Source organism: Vigna unguiculata, chromosome 11, assembly GCF_037176805.1.
Source record: "Vigna unguiculata cultivar grain cowpea cultivar isolate G323 ecotype 2 chromosome 11, ASM3717680v1, whole genome shotgun sequence".
Classification (NCBI taxonomy): Eukaryota; Viridiplantae; Streptophyta; class Magnoliopsida; order Fabales; family Fabaceae; genus Vigna; species Vigna unguiculata.
Window position 1 is genome coordinate 45,503,358 of NC_140802.1, and position 6,302 is coordinate 45,509,659.

The following is a 6,302-nucleotide window of genomic DNA, read 5'->3' on the forward strand; positions in this document are numbered from 1 at the left end:
TTACAAAATTATTGATGTACACCTCATCTAATTATAAATAGATAACCATTTAACTCATTTGCACCTCTCATCAGAACTCATATCAATTACTCCAATTCTTACTCTTTCCACTCTCAATCCATTTCATGACATTCTTTCTTCGGAGTCTTTCCTTCATCTTCCTTCACCTTCCTTCTAAGTATAGCAGTCCGAGAACAATATTCCAGTAGGAATGAATAAGAAAGTGATCGGATGAAACAATTACCTGAACAACCAGCGGTGAATTTTAATCACTATGCTGGTTATGTCAGCTTAGGACCTGACAAAGAGAAAGCACTATTTTACTGGTTTTTCGAAGCAGAAGCCAAAGTATAAGAGATTTATGTGATGGACCATGTTCTGCTTCAAAAAACCAGTAAAAAATGCTATCTCTTTGTTAGATCCTAACTGCACATAACTAGCGTAGTGATTAAAATTCACTGCTTGTTGTTCAGGTAACTATTTCACCCAATCAATTTCTTGTTCATTCTTATCGGAATATTGTTCTTGGACTGTTGTACTTAGAAGAAAGGTGAAAAAAAAAGATTCTGAAGAGAGAATGCCATGGAATCGATTGAATAATGCAAGCTTTTATAACCATGTCATACCCGCAATATATATGAAAAATGCATGATTAAAACACTTCACAGTCAGAGTGATAAATTTTGTAGTGATGGAAGAAATTACATCACCTCTCTCTTACACTAAGAATTTCTCAAAATTATGAGAAATGAAGGAAGGAGAGAAAGGAGGAGGAGATGAGATGTGTTGGTGTGTGAAATGAGGGGGGCATGTGGTTTCTTTTATAACCACCCAGCCATGGCCCATGTTTCACCTATGTGGGACATCTTTCTTCACATATTACTCAATTCGAGTGAATGATCGAGTTGAACAACTTGCAGTAAGTGTTTACGTAAGCTTCGTGGCAATGTTCTCTGTGAAGACCAAACCCACTTGCATCACTAGTGATAAATATAGAAAAAAGATTACCTTTATACTATAATTAATGACACTTTTTAAACAAAATTACCTTAATCAACAATTATTGAACCCCACATGTCTTGAATCATGGAATGGAAGTACAAGTTTGTGGAGAACATCTTATTCCAACAACCAATATCAAAAGCCACGGTAGTGGAGTAGGAAAAGCAACACGATGCTCTTAATTCAACAAGAGATTGAGTGATAAATTTTGTAGTGATGGAAGAAATTACATCACCTCTCTCTTACACTAAGAATTTCTCAAAATTATGAGAAATTAAGGAATGAGAGAAAGGAGAAGAAGATGGGATGTGTTGGTGTGTGAAATGAGGGGGGCATGTGGTTTCTTTTATAACCACCCAGCCATGGCCCATGTTCCACATATGTGGGACATCTTTCTTCACATATTACTCAATTCGAGTGAATGATCGAGTTGAACAACTCGCAGTGAGTGTTTATGTAAGCTTCGTAGCAATGCTCTCTGTGAAGACCAAACCCATTTGCATCACTAGTGATAAATATAGAAAAAATTACCTTTACACTATAATTAATGACACTTTTTTAACAAAATTTCCTCTGATCAGCAATTATTGGACCCCACATGTCTTGAATCATGGAATGGAGGTACAAGTTTGAGGAGAACAGCTTATTCCAACAACCAATATCAAAAGCCACGATAGCGGAATAGGGAATTCAACAACAGATTGAGTATAAGTGTTACAAACCCTTCAAAACTCTTGTTCAGCTACAAATGGAAACTTGATTAATTTATTGAACTGATAAATTATGTTATTTTTTCTTTCACAATTCAAAGTAGAAAACCATATAATGATACAAGTATAGACCAAACACTAACACAAACACCTTAGTTTCTTTTGCTCCACAAGTATTGAAAAAGAAAGAAAGGAGAATGGGCAAAATGCGTAGAAGTGGAGTGTTAGTGGAGTGAGTATAGTGCATATAGTGTGTAGAAGGTAGTTCATTTCAAACAAAAAAAAAAGTTAGTTTGGTGCCGAGGGAATGTAGGACTCCATTCTCCTTCTAATTGTTAAAGCACCTCCCCTCCATTTAAAAAAAAAAATGATTTTTTTTCTTTCATAAAAGAGTTTATCCTCTTCCCATCATATTCCTATTCCATTTAATTTGATACATAAGGTTCCTTTAACCCTAAATTTCCTTTAACTCTTCGTATACCTCTTGCTTTTACATAATGATGTCTCCACTTTGATCTTCTTTCTCCATTTTTCTTTCAATTATTGCACCACGATATATTCTTTACCTATTACATAAACGTTCTTTCTCCTTCCTACATTTACTCATGTTCTACTAAATATAGAAAGTTTTTATCTAATAGTTTTAATGCAGTTTTATGTTTGGGTTTAGCCCAAAATGATAACAAAAACTTTGATTGTACAGTGTGATTTATCACATGCCAAAATATACACAATGTTTCATAAATCCATTTGGGAACTTTAGATAGAAGTAGAAACTTTCCCTTATCACCGTTCCACTAATGTTCCCATTCATGAGTGAGTCACCAAACATTATTACTTTTAGGTTTTTGAAAGGAAAAAAAAATTCTTTCATGGCATTTTATTGCATATTACAGCCCTCAATCCTTTCGTGTAAGCTTCACCTCTATATAAAATGGAGTAATTAGCCTTGGAAGAGCACCATCTCAACCAAGGGCTCATTCTCTCTTCTTTGTAACTTACACAATTTTCTTCTCTTCTCTATCACTTCTGAATATGTCTGTTTCTATGTCACCAAGGTCTGCAAACATGATGTTTGAAGTTATTTTTGTTCTACTCGTTTCCTGCTTCTTTATCAATGTCACCGTCGAAACACCAGCACCCGATTGTAATATCTTATTTAGTGTTATAAGGACAGTTCCTGGTGATGTGTGTGCTCTTTTTTCACTTGTGTCACTGTCTCTTTATTTTCTCCCTCACTCATGACTAACCTGGTGTAGTATATTAATCATGCCAGAAAAGTAAGAAAAATTGTAATAATAATAAAATGGAGGAATATCACTTTATTTGTTGTCGCTACTGCATTTGTGGAGCAACACTCAATGATGAAGGTTATTCCTAAACCAGGAACAATATCAATGCCTTTTATCTAATCTTTTTTTCCCATTCTGCGTCGTGTTTCGAAATTATGATACAACACTCATGCTTCCTAGTACATTCATGTAACTTTTCATCCTTTTATATTTCCTCAGATGCAAGAGAAATTGTCATCATCGGAATCCTCTTTTTCCTCATCTTTATGTAATTTTTCATCCTTTTATATTTTCTCATATTCAAGAGAATTTGTCATCATCCAATATATTTTCTCTAACAAAAAGGCAGAGAGAAGAAGTAAACCACGTGGCAGCGTGAGATCGGAAGGATTGAGGGTTGTGTAAAGAAATGTACAGGGGTGAAAATATTAAAAAGAGGAAGTGTGAATGTACAACATTGGTGTGTTAACCCATTTCAAGAGGTAGGTGAAAATAGAAAAGCATAATTATCTGATGAAACAACTTGGTCACCAAGTTCCACCTGAACGAGCCCGTCCACCTGAACGGGCCCAATGATCCAGACAGGCCTAACGACTCGAACGAGCCCGACTACCCAGATGGCTCGGTGACCCAAACGGGCCTAATTAGGTCGTTGGGTTTATCTAGATCATCGAGCCTAATCGCGTCGTTGGGCCTATCTATATCATCGAGTTCGTCCGGGTCGTCGGTCTTGTTCGGGTCGTTGGGCCTGTTTGGATCATCGGGTGCGTATGGGTTATTGGGCCCATTTGGGTCATTTGGGTCGTCGGGCCCGTTCGGATCGTTGGGTTCGTCCAGGTCGTCGGGCCCATCCAGGTTGTCGGGCACATTCGGGTCGTCGGGCACATTCGGGTCGTCAGGCTCATCCGGATTCGCTCGGGTCGTTGGGCCCGTCCGGGCAGTCGAGCCCGTCCGGGCAGTCGAGCCCGTCCGGGCAGTCGGGTTAGTCCAGGTTGTCGGGCCCATTCAGATCGTAGGGCTCATCTGGGTAGTCGGGTTCGTCCGGGTCGTCGGGTTCATCTGGATTGTCGGGTTTGTTCAGGTCGTCGGGCCCGTCCTGGTCATCGGGCACGTCCCGGACGTCGGGTCCATACAGGTAGTTTGGCCTGTTTGGGTCGTTGGGCCTGTTTAGGTCATTGGGCCTGTTCGGGACGTCAGGCCCGTCCGGGTCGTCGGGCCCGTCGTGGTCGTCCGACCAGTTTGGATCGTTGGGCCCGTCCTGGTGGTTGGGCTCGTCCGGGTTGTCGGGCCCATGTAGGTCGTATGGCCCGTCTGGGTCGTCGAGCCCATCCGGCGCATCAGGCCCATCTGGCTTGTTTGGCCCGTCTAGGTTGTCGGGCCCGTCCGTGTTGTCGAGCCCGTCCAGGTTGTCGAGCTCGTCCGTGTCGTCGGACCCGTCCGTATTGTCGGGTTTGTCCTGGTTGTCGGGCCCGAGGGTCGTTGAGCTTGTTTGGATCATCGGGCTCGTTCGAGTCATCGTTCTTGTCGAGGTCGTCGGGCAGGTCCAGGTCGTTCGACCTATTCGGGTCGTCGTGCTTGTCCGGTTCTTTGGGCTTGTCCCACAAATACACAAATAGTAATATGTTTTAGAAAATAATATATTTTTCATGTGGAAGATAAAAGCCCATGGGTTGGCCCTAGCCCACAGGACTTTTGTAGGATTTTTGGCCCTGTGGACTTCTTTGTTAAGGGGTTTTTTTCAATGTGGGCTTTTTTGGCCCTAACCCACATGGGCCAGGGCCAAACCCTGTGGGCTGGGCCAAATTGACACCTCTAGGTTTAACCTTACTTTTATTCCTAAATACATTCAAAGAGTTAAATATCAAAGAAAAAGTTAAAAAAAAAAAAAAAAAAAAGAAGTCAACTATGGCGCATATGCATACATATTTTAATTTTCCATTTTCATCTCTAATCTTCTATCATAAATAGTAGGACTGACTATTGTTACCTGTTTTGTTGGTGCACCTATATATAACTTTTCTATCATAGTGAAAATTTTTAAATATATAAGTGGAGATTTTTTTTTTTCTGAACTAAAACATAAAAACAATTAAAAGTACACATAATGAATTAATTGAACGTCACGTTCTTTTTATTATTCAAAGAGTGGAGGATGCAGGTTGTGATATCTTACAATCCGAATTTTTCTTCTAAATAACTTAAAGTTAATATTTCATAATTGTTAAATTCAAGTGTTTTAATTAAAAATTCTAATAACCTTTAAAAATATTGAGTGAGTTTCTTTAATTATTCATTTAACTATAAAACATGCAAATTCTGAGACAGCATACGGAGCAACATTAAACATAAGTGGTTTTCCATAATCAATCAGATAAACAGGAGAGTAAATACTGAATATATTTATATCAGTATAGGCCTTTAAAAAATTGACCTTTTCCAACTACATTCTTTGGTCTGCTTCTTTCTCATTAAATCGCGCTTCTCTGTATACCTTCTTTGAAATGATGGCATGACACAAAACAAAATCAAACACGTCTAAATTTGTGACATCCTAAATCAAAACATTTCCATTTCCTACCTTTATTTCAATTACACAAAATTCATCTGTTATAAGATGTCAAATTTAATGCAAATATGTATTTTATTTGTTGAGTTTATCTAATTAGTTTCAAAGTCAACAATCATATTACCATGAATCCCTTCATATGGGTTTTAACTTGTCAGTAAACTTTTATGATTCCTATACAACATTTGAATTATTTGACCATTTTTTATGGTATAATTTCATGAAGATAAACATGATGAGTAAGATAAAATTAATATTAAATTTAAATGGATTGTATTCATACTCATTTATAGTCTAAATTTCTTTTTTTTCTAACTGATAAAACTCCTAATTGAAACATGTATTTTATTCTTCTAATCTTACCATACCAAAATTATTTATATAATCTTACTCTAGGGTTGATATTGACAACCAAAAGAAAAATTCATAATTTTACACATATGTACTATCCTTTAATAAGGTCAAATTATTAATGCAAAAGAAAAACTTTTTGCTTTTGGATTGGGATCACTGAGATAGAATTTAAAGTTCTCTCTATTAATCTAACTCTAAAGTGTTTTGATCATGTATTTTTCATTTATATTGCGGGTATGACATGGTTATAACAACTTGCATTACTCAATTGATTCCATGACATTCTCTCTTCAGGGTCTTTTCTTCACCTTCCTTCTAAATATAGTGGTCTGAGAACAATATTCTGGTGGGAATGAACAAGAAAATAATCGGGTGAAA